This window comes from Geotrypetes seraphini, chromosome 13 (genome assembly GCF_902459505.1).
Source record: "Geotrypetes seraphini chromosome 13, aGeoSer1.1, whole genome shotgun sequence".
NCBI classification, from domain to species: Eukaryota; Metazoa; Chordata; class Amphibia; order Gymnophiona; family Dermophiidae; genus Geotrypetes; species Geotrypetes seraphini.
Genome location: NC_047096.1, coordinates 46,965,170 through 46,979,948, shown reverse-complemented (window position 1 = coordinate 46,979,948; position 14,779 = coordinate 46,965,170). Strand labels below are relative to the sequence as shown.

Sequence of the window (14,779 nt, the reverse complement as noted above, 5' to 3'; positions counted from 1 at the left end):
ATATAAAGGATAATTTATAATGCTTACTTTGAATGATCTTCTTTTGCACATCAGTGTCTTATTTTATTTATGGTTGATATTTCACTCTTATTAACCCACTATTCTGATCGTTTAGATGATACCCTAATTTGACAATAGAACTCATCCCCAAAATCAATGGAGAGGTTGAAGTTAAAAGGAAAGATATATACCGGTAAACTATAAAGAGTTTTACCTCATGCAAAATTGTCATTTCTTTAATAAGACATTAACTATTTTTTCTGCGGCCCTCCAAGTACTCTATTTTTTTCTGCAGCACTCACATTTAAAGTTCAATATCTTTTCTTTCTCAAAACTGGCACATTTCAATCACTAAATTGAAAATAAAATCATTTTCCTACCTTTGTTTGGTAATTTCATCAGTCTCTGGTTGCACTTTATTCTTCTGACTGTGCATCCAATACTTCTTCCCTTCTTTCAGCCTCCTGTATGCTTCCTCTCCTCCAGACCTCATTCCCTCCCCCAACTTTTTCTTTCTTTCTCTGATTCCGTGCCCCATTTTTTGCTTTGTTTCTGGTTCCCTGTCCCCCCTCCTTCTTTCTTCCTTCCTCTGTGCCCCATTTTTTGCCTTTTTGTCTGGCTCCCTGTCCCCACCCCACCTTCTTTCTTTCTTTCTTCCTTCCTTCCTGCCCTCCCCCATGCCGCCGCGGAATAGGCTACTGCTGCTGCCGCTATCGGGAACAGGCCATCTCCCTGCTTTTCTTCTGCACGGGGCCGACCAACTCTCGCTGTCCGATGTCAATTCTAACGTCGGAAAGGACGTTCCGGGCAGCCAGGCAGCGATTGGCTAGCCAGAACGTCCTCTCGACGTCAGAATTGACGTCGGGCCGCCAGAGTTGGTCGGCCCTGCAGGGAAGAGAACAGTGGACCGCCCCCCCCTTGGTACGCCACTGGAGCAGCAGCGTGTCTGGCCGGTTCATTCGTTCAAAGCCGCGGGTGGCGGCTCCTTGCGAGATCCGCGCCTGCGTCTGAAGCCTCTCTGATGTTGTGACATCAGAGAGGCTTCCAATGCAGGAGTGGATAGCGCAAGGAGCCGCCAACCCGCGGCTTTGAGCGAACGAGCCGGCTGCTGTTCCAAAAGGAAGAGAATGATGGCCTCCAGACCGCGGGCCGCAAATAAAACCTGGAGAGCCACATGCGGCCCGCGGGCCGCGTGTTTGAGACCGCTGATCTAAATGATCAGAATAGTGGGTTAATAAGAGTGAAATATCAACCATAAATAAAATAAGACACTGATGTGCAAAAGAAGATCATTCAAAGTAAGCATTATAAATTATCCTTTATAACCCCCTTTTTCTTTGTTAATAGATATTCAGTTGCGGGTTGGATAATCTAAAAGTTGATCCGTGTGTGTTGTTTTGGGTAACTGTGTTACCGACAGGTCTGCCAGGGGACGGGTGTCTTTTTTTTTTTCTTTTAATGGCACAGATATTTTGCGTGTATTACACATGCAAAATATCTGCCCCCCCAAAAAAAAATGAAAAGCCCTCGCCAACGATCCACAACAAAGCCCCTTCCCTCCCTCCCTGAACCAAAAAAAATGACAGAAAGGATGCCCATTCCCTCCTGCCACCAGATGCCCCCTGCCGCACCCGAACTTTTAAATATGGCAGGAGGAATGCCAACTCCCTCCTGCCACCAGACAACCCCTGCCACCGCCGAACTTTTAAATATGGCAGGAGGGATGCCCACTCCCTCCTGCAACCAGAGGTCCCCGCCAAACTTTTAAATATGGCAGGAGAGATGCCCACTCCCTCCTGCTACAAGACGCCCCCTGCCGCCGTCGAACCTTTAAATATGGCAGGAGGGATGCCCACATCCTCCTGCCAGCAGAGGCCACCCTCACTCAGCCCTCCCCCGTTACCTTTAGTTGGGAGTAGGTGTCCCTCCTGCTCCTCCACCAGCCACCACTGTCTGCAATGCAGGCCTTAGGCCCCTCCCCGGTGTATCATCTGATGCATGGGGAGGGGCCTAAGGCCCTGATTGGCTCAGATGCCTCATGCTCCTCCCCTTGGACAGGGTCAGGCATCTGAGCCAATCAGAAACTCCCTTAGGCTCTCTCTGTATCTATGATTATTTTTCCATGTAGTGACTTTAAGGGAAATTCTATAATTTGGAACCTCAAGCTCAATGATGTGTGCTTAGCGCCAATTCTATAACCACATCTTGGCACACTGGTTGTGTTACAGAAATCTAGCTTAAAGTCAAAATCAGAAAGCGCCTTTTTACGCCATCAACAGAAGACATAAGCTGGTGTGCCAAGTTGTGCTGACATACATAGTTTATATTCTATAAACTAATTCCTAGGTTCTATATATTGTGCGCAAATTTGGGTGCATCCCAATCTGTGCACACCATTTGAATAACAAATCAGTTAACACCGACTATTGGCGCTGATTAGCAAAAATTAGAATTTAGGCACTGTTCTATAAATCCTTGTGCACTGATCTGAAAAGGGGGTGTGGCCATGAGGGGTATGAGCATTCCAAGAATTTGCACAGTGTTACAGAATACAGCAGATCTGTGCCTATTTAGGCACAGATATTTACACCATCCTCATGCCTAAAAGTTAGGTATGGATCCCAGCACTAGGTGTTATTCTATAAACATCACCCAACTTGAAGCATCATTTATAGAGTAGCACTTACCACTCATTTTTTTTTAGGTGCCATATATAGAATTTGGTCCTACTGAAAGTGCATAATTAGGAAAACACCCAGGCCCACCCACCTTGTCGTTAGGGATTGCCTTATAGAATAGTACCTATCATACACAGGCACCTAAGATCATAGTGCCTTACTGCTCCTTTATGACCTTTGAAGAATTCCTTTGTATTTAAGATCCTTTACTGCAGTGGTCTTCAACGCAATGCCCTATCGCTGCATGTGCCCTCTAAAGTCCTCCATTATGACCCTCAAACAGTTGCTTGAAATGCTCCTCAAGTCCTGCAGATTTAGGTCAATCTTGCCTGCTCAGATAATGCATTAAGGGGCTGATTCTGTAAACAGTGCTTGGCAGGCACTTAGAAAAGTGGAACCTGCCACATGTCAATCACAGACAGGCACCATTTACAGAATCATGGCAAGGACCTTAGGAACCGGAAATGTAGGCCAGGGTTTTACAGGCCTACATTTCTAGCACCTAGGATCCTTATAGAATCACAGCCAGCGGCACCTAGTGATGCTGAAGTCTGGCGCCGCCCCTAAACATGCCCACTTCTGGGTTCAACATCACTAGGCACTGCTCAGAACACAAGCACCAGTCCTGGAGGGCGCCCAGCAAAATCTAATTTTTTTATAATCCATTTTTAGTGATGCAGTTATCGCATCACTTAAAACTAACTAAAACACCTAAGTTAAGCACCGCCACCTTTTTTGAAAACCCAGCCCTAAATGTCTGAAAAAAGAGCTTGCTGTAGGCCAGGTGCAGGACCACTATGCCTACACCATCATATAGCCTTAGGACTGGTCAAAGCTCAAGATTCATATTTAGATGTCTACTACCGTGGTATGAGAAAGCTAAAGAAACCATGAAATAGTGTACGAGAAGAGAGCATGATGAAAATAGAATTTTCAATTATGTATTTCAAATACAAGATCCTATTTCCAAAATCCTTGAGAACCAAGTATATTTCAGTATATTGTGCTGTTTTGCAGTAGACAGTTTACAAATAAGATCCCCTCCTCTCTTACTAAGCCATGGTAGAGGTTTCAACCATGGCTCAGAGCGCTAAATGCTCCAATGCTGCTCTGGCGCTCATAGGAATTCTATGAGTATCGGAGCATTTAGTGAACCAGGCCACGGTAGAAACCTCTACCGTAGTTTAGTAAAAAGAGTGGGGGTTATTATTGAACAGATAGAGGCTCATTAGGGAGGATGGGATATTAAAACCAAACACATAAATAAAAAGCACTTAAGACCCACTTTGTGCATCTTAAGTGCTTTGAAATTGAGCCCCATACTGTTTACAGCATTGCAAGTATATGATTTTATTTTTTTACTTTATTCCAAGTTGAATTGTTATATATGATTTATTTAATTTTTGACTTTTGGTAACAGAAATATTTGTGTTTTGGTTTTTTTTTTTTTAAATTCTACTTTTTATCTCTGATGCAAGCATGGGACAATTTTGGAGGATCTATGTCTGTAAATATTTATTTCTTTATTTAGGTATGGTTATTAAATATTTATTTGCTTGGTGTCAGGTTATGAGTGTTCTTTTTGTGATACCCGGCCTCTTCTTTTGGGATCAAAGTAATCATTTTATTATCTGAGAAGGGAATTAAGGGACAGTTCTATTGAATAAGTAAATAATAATGAAGGGAATGCATCTGAAAATATCCAAACTTTATAACCCTAAGTTTTTTTTAAAAATAGTATCACAAGACTTTCACTGTGCCTGTTTCATATCAGTCCCCAACAATTTAACAGAGGTACTGTATAACCAAACAGCAAGCAAATCTTAAGTGATCTAAAAAGCTACACAACAGATATTTTTCATACTCCATTTGAATAAGCAATTTAAAGCAACACTAGGAAACTTGAATTTAATACTCAGAGATATTATTAATACAATGTGATAGTCCACCAGATGCCAATATTACATACTACTACACATAAGTTTTGCAAAAATTACATTTACTCAGTTTCCAAAACATTTCAATTATCTCACTATCACATATATCAAGGTACTGTGGTAGTAAATATACATCAGAACATCAGGAAGGAATCAAAAATTTCCACTGTAGAAAGATCGGGAGAGAGGAAAGCTTTCAACAACTTTGTAATTGATTAACAAGTTCATATTTTGCACTACCATCATCTCCAGGGCAATACATTTTGTGGGGTCCAGTATATTTTGCCTTAGTAAAAACAAATTTGAGTGAATTCACTGTACTAGACACTTAGTAGTAGTGACACACACAACTTTCAACTCTCAATACAGCTTAGACGTGGATGATGGCCAGCTCATATATCCACAAAAATGAGTAAATAAACAAACGAAAACAAAAATCTTCAGCTATAATAAACACCCCCCTATAATTGGCTTTACCATGGGAGGGGGGACACACCCTGGAGAATATGGGGAACGGGAATCCCTTATGGGTTACAATGCAATAAACCTTTCCCAAAGAAAAAAAATAATCTACCCCACGCAAATGTTACAACTTAATATCCACCCGAAAATGTAAAACAACAGTACAATAATGTTCCATCTGTCTTTTATAGGATTCCACTATAAAAGCGGGTGTATGAGATGGCCACCTCCCAAATCACAATTTAAATCAGTTACAGGATGGCCACTATACCCAGGCCGCGCGCCACAGGCAATCAGGGCGCCCAATGGTCAGCCCCAACCACCGCGGGAGAAAAGGAAAGGGGGAGAGAGGGGAAAAGCAGAGGCACAGGCCACCAGTCACAGTTGCCGAATACAGTTCCAGAACCACCGCCTAATGAAAGCCGCAGTTATACCAAGGGATCGTTCCCCAGCCCGAGTCGGGCCCGAAAGGGAACGGGACACAAAATAAGCACTTTTATTCAGGGCCACTGTGAGCGGGTGTCGACCTCCCCACTGCAGGTGCAGAGTTCCAGCCGGCGGACCGTACCACCCCAAAAAAAGGAGAGGGAAGGGAGAGCGCGAAGACAGAAAAACAACCCCGTCACAGACACACAAAAGCAAGAGTGTAACCAGGTGAAGTGGAAGATGGAGCGCGCTCACTGCGGCCCTCTCGAACGGGGAACACTGCTCCGTGCCCAGAACTCCCCCTAACCCGTTTACCCCCATCCTCACTGGGGCTCCCCTCCCCCGTCCCACTGTGTGCGCCCAGCCCCGGGGCCCTACGGCTACCGCTGAGAGAGAAAAAAATAGGACGAGCCCTCGCCATTTTGGGAGGGACTTAAGGGGGGTAAAACACCCTCCGACAACAACAGCAGCTCTCTCAAAGCGGAGCGAAAAAGGAGCCATAAAAAATAGAAATTTCTCAACAGGTACAAAACGAGTCCCAACCGACGCAGGTTTCCAACGCTCACTTACGCGGTGATATATTAGAAGCTGTGGTTCATCTCTTGGTCGGATAGCTGCTTTCTATTTTTGAATTTAAATGAAAATTCTCAAGTTGTTCTTACCTCAGAATGGTAGCTGCAGAGAGGGTTGCATTGCATACATTAACATAATCTACCTGACAACGGTTAAAATCCGACCCGTGATTGGTCGATTAGCCCTTCTTTTTCCCCCGTCCAAGATTTTTAAAGCAGTGTCTGAATCAGTAGGACATCGGGAATGGAAAACAGTATGCATAATTTTATTCGTAGAATAGTGTAGCGATAAAGTTATTTTTTATGAGGATAATCTGATTGTTGTTGAAAGAAGGAGAAACGGGAGGCTTCCAAACTGACCAATGAGAGCGGGCGTTACATTCATTAACACTGAGGAAAAGGAGAGAAGTCTGCCCCCAGTGGAGAGGAGGGGAGCAAGGTCCAAGAAAATGTTTACAATTCCAGAGCAACATTTTTGATCTTTTTAAATTGGTACTCAAATTCAGTACATTTACTCTTAGAACATAAGAATAGCCTTACTGGGTCAGACCAATGGTCGATCTAGCCCAATAGCTCATCCTCACAGTGGCCAATCCAGGTCACTAGTATCTGGTTTTTTTGTGGGGGGGGGAGGTGGCACGCCGGGTTCTATTACCAAGCAAAAGTGATATTTCAAGGCCCTTTTATTAACCTTTTCCTATCGTAATAAATTTTACGTTGTGTTGGTTCCAATCGTAATTATTTTAGCAAAGTTTTGTATTATTCACTGTTATCATTTACGGCTATTGTAAACACAATGGCCCAATAGATGGGACAAATGATAGGTAGAAGGTGTACTGTGTGTCCCATGCCATGGGACATACAATGGCAACGACATTTTTGGGAATGTCCCGTCATCCGGGACACACGATAGGAAAAGGTTAAAGTGCAGTAATTTTTGCACTTACTGCACTGTTAGAAAAATTATAGTGTGATAAGTGCAAAGGCTGTGTGGTAACTAGATGGAGCATGTCCTCCAGAATAACTTGAGAGCACCCATCCTGTCAGGATGCAGTGGAAGGCCAATCTTAAATAAATATTACATAGATGTGGCAATCTACCCAGCCCCCCCCCCACACACACACACACACACACACATATTCTCTTCTTCAATCTAATCCCTTCCTCAGTATCAGCTCTTCCTCTCTTCTCAGCATTAACTCTCCTCAATTCCTTCCTCAATATTAGCTTTTCTTCCTGCAATTCACCCAGGCATCTGTTCCCTGACTTCAGCCGTCCCACACTCTTTTTCAGCTGTAGCTCTCCCTCATGCATCCCTTCCCTGGAAGTTCACACCCCCTCACTTCTAATTCTCCTTGTGACACATCACCTGTCCTAGACAGTCAGCCCAACCCTCCAAACACTGCCTTTCCCTGGAACCTACCCAGCAGTCTTTATTTCTTGGGTCAACAGTAAAGGAACATTGATTCACCATTGCTGCTGCTGAGTCATCTTCTGAATCCAAAATGGCACCTCTGCCTCCTAGCAGTAGTACATTAAGACTACTGCTAAGGGGCAGAGGCAACATCTTGGGATTCGGACACCAAATAGATGGAAGCAAAAGGGAATCACTTCCATCCATTACTGCCAACTCAACAACTAAATATCCCCCTCCCCCATTTTATTTTGTGTTTTTGTATTCTCTAGTCTGTTCTGGGTTCAGGCCTCAGAGGCAGTGCAAGATGATGAGACGAGCCAGGTGGTGCATAAAAAGTATATTTTATAGGAATAGGCTTTACAAATATAGAGTATACACATACACAGAGTATATCAAGTTCTGATCAAGTTTATTAGGATTTTATATACCTTATATAATTTTATATATATTATATATATATATATATATATATATTATATATTATTATATATTTTATATATATTACTATACACAGAAGATTTAGAATCAGAAAATAATATTAAATATTGAACTAGGCCAGTTACTGGGCAGACTTGTACGGTCTGTGTCTGTGTATGGCCGTTTGGTGGAGGATGGGCAGGGGAGGGCTTCAATGGCTGGGAGGGTGTTGATGGGCTGGAGTAAGTCTTAACAGAGATTTCAGCAGTTGGAACCCAAGCATAGTACCGGGTAAAGCTTTGGATTCTCGCCCAGAAATAGCTAAGAAGAAAAAAATAAAAATTTAAATTGAATCAGGTTGGGCAGACTGGATGGACCATTCGGGTCTTTATCTGCCGTCATCTACTATGTTACTGTATAAATTAGATTTAGAGCTGCTGTGTGTGTCTATGGCCTACCTGAATGAATAAGAGCAGAGAGCTTGTGCCCTGCCTGAATGAATTGTGGGTGTGAATAGATGAAGGAGGGAGAGGGCAAGAGAGAGATCAAGATGTTGCAGCCTGTCTTTATAGATTTGAGTAACTTCCAGTATCTTTCTCTGTGTGGTGCAGTGGTTAAAGCTACAGCCTCAGCACCCTGGGGTCATGGGTTCAAACCCATACTGCTCCTTGTGATCCTGGGCAAGTCACTTAATTCCCCCATTTCCCCAGGTACATTAGATAGATTATGAGTACCTGAATAAATTCATGTAAACCGTTCTGAGCTCCCTTGGGAAAACAGTATAGAAAACTGAATAAATAAATAAATTATTTGGTATCTGTTTGGCTCTTAGTAGCTATTCCGTGTCTGAGGGCCAGATTTTCAAAACTTTAACTTGGTCCCTAAACTGGTTTCTGATAGTTTAGCCTGCACACATTTTAGAGGTGGATTATCAAATTGGATTATCTCTGTCTTTAACAAGCTTTCTAGCAATCTCCAATACTACTATGCAAATGGGCTCTTCAACATTAAAATGAGCAATCTGGTGGATTCTTTAAAATCTAAGAGTGGCATTGGCTTTTGGCGACAAAAATCAGCGACTGGTCCAGGGATACCAGTACAGTGACAGCACTGTGTAAAACCCCAGTAACATGAGATGCCCATTATCTCCCACCATAAACAAGTCGTTCCCCCCCCCCCCCGCAGCAGGAGAGCTGCCCACTCTCCCACCGCCAAGCAACCTTCCCTCCCCAGCAGAGGGAGAGATGCCCATTCTCTCACGATGTAAACAAACACCCCCCATGCAGCAGGAGAGATGCCCACTCTCTCCTGATGCCACGCGACCCCCCCCCCCCCCCGCAGTGGGAGAGATGCCCATTCTTTTCTGCTGCCACACAACACACACACCCCCTCACCTCCATAGGAGGGGTCTTAAACAACCTGGGCCAATCAGAGCCTCAGATCCCTCCAGAATGCACCAGGGAGGGGAAGGTCCATTTTGAAGAGGCTGGCTAGAGGGAGTAGGTGTTGTGTGGCAATGAGAGAGAATGGGCATCTCTCCCTCTGCTGGGGGGGATTGCTTGATGGTGGGAGAGAGTGGGCATCTCTTCTGCTGCAGGAGGAGTATGTTTGCGGTGGGAGAGAATGGGCATCTCTTCCACTGCGGGGAGGCTGTTTTGATTGGCATTGGGAGAGAGTGGTTATCTCTCCTGCTGTTGTTGTGTTTGGGTTTTTTTTTTTCTTTTTGCGTTTATTCTGCATATGTGCCCATCGCTATCACCATGCATATTTAGCGAGTCTTTGCTACTCTCTGCCAACCTCATATGCATGAGTGTTTTTTTAAAGAATGATTCACTTTTTTAAAATCGTTACCATAACAGCTGTGATAGCAGCCCATTGTTTTTTACTGTGTTTTTTTGAGAATCTAGGCCTCAATTTCTTAAGCACTAGTCCTTATCACAGAAAATCAGAAGAGAAAGAGGATTATGATACCTATAATATTAAGTTACTGGAATTCAATAATAATAATAATTTATTTTCTTATATACCGCCAAAGCCATGGTAGTTCGAGGCGGTTTACAACAAGAGGAGCTGGACAGTCAGCGATAAGTTACAAAATAGAATCAATGAATACAAGTACACTGAAAGCAAGTACAAATAAGAAGCGCTGGATAGCCAGCGACATAGCTATGAATTGGTATACAGAATACGAGAGATAATGAACAACAAATTCTTAGGTGACAAATCGGTTGAACAGTTTCGTTTTTACTAATTTTCTAAAGCCTTGATAGGAAGAGGAGAGCATGATAATGTTATCCAGCCAGTCGTTCAGTTTACCTGCCTGGAAGGCTAGAGTTCTGTCCAGGAATCTTTTGTAACGGCAGGCCTTTATTGTTGGGTGTGTAAATAAGTGGATGTTTCTGTGAGAATGTACGAAACAAATTCTTCCAAGATCAAATAAAAATTGCTCAAAATTGACCAAGAGAATTATTTCAAACAGTAAGATATTTAATTGAGGGTGGTGATGCCCCCAATAATGATTTTTATCTGATGGTGAATGAATATGCTGATTACATGGTTGACAAAATGAGTCGAGGTATATTATTGGATGATATGCGTGCAGACTCAACTTTTGAGTCCACAGCTGTTGGACTTACATGAGAGTCATTTAGAGAAACAGGTGTGTAGGAAGTGAGAACAGTAATTTTGAATGTTACTCCAACAAGATCTTTACTTGATCCTTGTAAGAAGATTTTTCCATTTGATACAAATATAATCAATAAATAATTCACTGAACGATGTTTCCCCAAGGAATACAAATAGTCTACTGTACTGTTAATTCTATTTTGAAAAAGAAGGGATTAGATTTAGATCAGATGTCTAGCTATCGTCCGATCTCTGTTGTGCCTTTCTTTAGAAAGGTATTAGAGAAATTGGTTTTACAACAGTTAGACGAACATGTCCAACTGGTATGATGTTTAGATCCTTTCCAATTTGGATTTCGGAAGGCTCAGTGTTGAACTATTGGTGACTTCTGTTGTTGATATCTTAAGAGAAGGACCTGATCGACATGTTTCGTATTGTGTTATTACTCTAGACGTCTCTGGCACATTTGATACTGTTAACTTAGAGTTATTACTGTCAAATCTTGGCATCCATGGTGAGATGTTATCATGGTTTTCTTCCTATTTGTTGGGATGATCCTTTAGTGTTCGTAAGGATCAATCGGTTTTTGAAAGGAAGAAAGGAGTACCCCAAGGATCTGCTCTATCTGTGTTGTTTAACATTTATATGGCCACATTCGGAAAAAGATTTTGATCTTTAGGTGGTGATTACAGGTTGTACACAGATGACATTCTGGTGGGGTTGCCTATGAAGAAACATTTCCAGGAAGTTGAGATGGATTTGAATAGATATATGAGTGAAGTGAATGTTTGGATGGATGAACATGAATTGAAATTGAATGTTGGTAAGACTGAGATAATGATTGTGAGTGATGAAGATTACGAGAGACTTCCTGAGAAATTTTCTGTTATGGGAACACAATTGATGGTGAGGAGTGAGATGACAGTCTTGGGTGTTTGCTTGGATTCTGTTCTTTCAACGGGGAAGGATATGCACAATTGCATATTCTATATAGATTGAAGTCAATGCTTCCACCATGTGATTTTCGATCTGTGGTCCAAGCATTGATATTGATTAGATTGGATTATTGTAACATGCTTTACCTTGGTTTGACTAAGATGAAATGTAAATCCTTGCAGTAATTGATGAACTCTGCAGCAAAGTTGATTACTGGTATACCTAAGACAGAACATATCACTCCAGTTTTGAAACAATTACATTGGCGTCCAGTACAACAGGGAATATGTTATAAAGTACTTTCGACAGTACACCAAGTTTTATATTCGTCTGTCCCATTATGTTTTCAAAATATCTGGAAAATCTAGCAACCAGGTAGAAAGATGAGGTCTGAGGGAGGGATAAGGTTGATTACTGATAAGGAGGATAGAGTTCATTACGTAAGATCGAGGGTGTCCATGTTCTCCATAGCTGGAGTAAAACTGTGGAACTCTCTTCCCAGAACTTTGAGACTATGTATGGACCGCTTGGCCTTTAAGAAACTGCTGAAAACTCAATTATTTGTGGATGCTTTCATGTAAATACATGATAGGAGGACATTGACCTCGATATGGCTATCTTATGATACTAAGATTGAGAGAGAAAGGGAGGATTTTGAATTTGATATAGTAACTTTATAACATCATGTTACTGTGAAATGAGCCTTCCAAAATCCAAATTAGAAAGGATCTAAACATCATACCAGTTGAACATGCTCATCTAACTGTTGTAAAACCAGTTTCTCCCGAAAACCTGCAACAAGCCCAATGCCAGCTGCGGAAACCCAGAGAGAACATCTAACCCAGCTTCATGGAGAGAACATCTTTAAACCTACCAGAGACTTTTTCCATTCTATGGACTTTCACAACAAAACTTAAATTTCTGACCAACTGACTTGCCCACCAAAATTCAAATTGGTGGACTGCCCTGTTCCCAATCAGGTCAGTGAACCCACTATTTACAAAGTCACTCTGCAGACTTCAGAACATACCCTGAAGAAAGCCACAGCATGGTGGCTGAAACGTCGGTTTCTACCTGACAAAGACGCAGCGAGACCCAGAAACCTGCAACAAGCATTATTGTTTTTGTTAAAATCTGAGCTATATGTTGTTTGTTTTAAGATTATGTATGTTCTTATATAAACCACTTAGACTTAAGCAGTCTATAAATTTTTAAAATAAATAAAATATTTTTGGAAGTCCAGGGCTTTGCAGGATACTCCCCAATAATCTCAAGTACTGGTCTTTTAGGAGTCATTTACCTTGACTTCCAAAAAGCCTTCGACAAGGTGCCACACGAGAGACTGCTTAAAAAGATATGGAACCACGGGGTACAAGGGGAGGTCCACCGATGGATCAAAAACTGGCTGGCAAACAGGAAGCAGAGGGTTGGTGTAAAGGGCCACTACTCAGACTGGAAAGGGGTCACGAGCGGAGTTCCGCAGGGGTCGGTGCTGGGACCGCTCTTGTTCAATATCTACATAAATGACCTAGAGGCGGGAACTAAGTGTGAAGTCATTAAATTTGCAGATGACACCAAACTATACAGCAGGGCTCAAACCAAGGAAGACTGCGAGGATCTCCAAAAGGATCTAACGCAGCTGGAAAAGTGGGCCGAAAAATGGCAGATGAGCTTCAACGTGGGGAAATGCAAGGTCATGCACGTGGGGAAAAAGAACCCGATGTTCACATATAAAATGGGGGGAATACCACTAGGGGTTAGTAACCTGGAGAGAGACCTGGGAGTGATGGTAGACGCAACACTGAAGGCATCGGTGCAATGCACCACAGCCTCTAGGAAAGCAAACAGAATGCTGGGTATCATTAAGAAGGGTATTACGACCAGGACGAAGGAAGTCATCATGCCGCTGTATCGTGCAATGGTACGGCCGCATCTGGAGTACTGTGTCCAGTACTGGTCACCGTACCTCAAGAAAGACATGGCGGTACTTGAGGGAGTACAAAGAAGAGCAACCAAACTGATAAAGGGAATGGAAAATCTCCCATATACCGACAGATTGAAGCAGTTGGGACTTTTCTCCCTGGAGAAGCGAAGACTTAGAGGAGACATGATAGAAACCTTCAAGATCCTGAAGGGCATAGAAAAAGTAGACAGGGACAGATTCTTCAAATTAAGGGGCACCACAAGCACAAGGGGGCATTGGGGGAAATTGAAAGGGGACAGGTTTAGAACAAACGCTAGGAAGTACTTTTTCACTCAGAGGGTGGTAGATACATGGAACGCGCTTCCAGAGGCTGTTGTAGACAAGAAAACACTAAATGGTTTCAAAGAAGGTTTGGATAGATTCCTAGAAGAAAAAGGGATTGGGGGGTATAGATAGGTATAGACCATTGCTCAGGCAGTGGGCCTGATGGGCCGCCGCGGGAGCGGACCGCTGAGCAGGATGGACCTATGGTCTGCCTCAGCGGAGGCAACTTCTTATGTTCTTATGAGTCATTTAGTGGCATTCTCAGTAAAAGGTCTTTGGTTAGACTGAATGGGCAGGGGCCATTCAGTCTATCTGCAAACATTCCCCAGGGTCAGATTTGTTTAATATAATATCCCAGAATCCTTTGCTTGCATTCTGGACACAGCCAGCACACAGTAATGTAATGCTGACACCCTCCATTCAAATAGGTTCAGAGGGCAACATGGGATGATGGTGACAGACTTTGATTGTCCTGGTGGTTGATGTGTCCTGAAAGGGAGTTATGAAGGAGTACCTCCTATCAGAGAGGGGGTGCAGGAGGGAGTTCTTATACTGAGGAAGGAATTGGAAAGTTTGAGGTGGGGGGTGCTCCATCACACTACTTAATCTGTCAGCTGTGCTGTATTGGTGGTGCAGTTGAAATGGTGGTAAGTTTATCTGCCTTAGCAATCCTGATAACTCACACACTATAATGACTCATGCAATAGCTGTCACAGTCAGCCACACCTCCATCTGCTCATGCCATGCCCAGATCCCACTCACTCCTGTATTTGGCAGCTAATACTGGATTTTTAATGTAAAGGCTTCCTTTTTAGCACAATAAATAGCAGCATGGGCCTGCACTATTGTCTACCGCACTGAAAATTCAGCATTAGCTGCTTAACCCAGCTTGTTCATAGGGCCTCTTAAACTCATTAGGAAGCATAAATACGTAAGCATCACAATACTGCAACAGACTAAAGGTGCATCGCCCAGAATCCTGTTTCCAACAGTGGCAATCCAGGAAACAAGTACCTGGCAACATCCCAAAAGAGTAAAACTGATTTTATGATACTTATCCC

The 14,779-nt window shown here is 42.8% G+C and overlaps 1 protein-coding gene across 5 annotated transcripts in view; it reads right to left on the bottom strand.

The window, feature by feature from the left end:
• PRDM10 (PR/SET domain 10) overlaps positions 1–6,419 on the bottom strand; it is a 230,992-nt gene extending 224,573 nt beyond the window's left edge. For 3 of the 5 annotated variants that reach the window (XM_033918444.1, XM_033918447.1, XM_033918448.1), the window contains exon 1: positions 6,166–6,419. The gene's annotated coding sequence lies outside the window, so the exon portion shown is untranslated. Of the gene's footprint in view, positions 1–5,511; positions 5,826–6,073 lie in introns of those variants that run through there. The other 2 variants (XM_033918445.1, XM_033918446.1) reach the window with 2 other exon arrangements.
• Between the last annotated feature and the right edge of the window lie 8,360 nt (positions 6,420–14,779).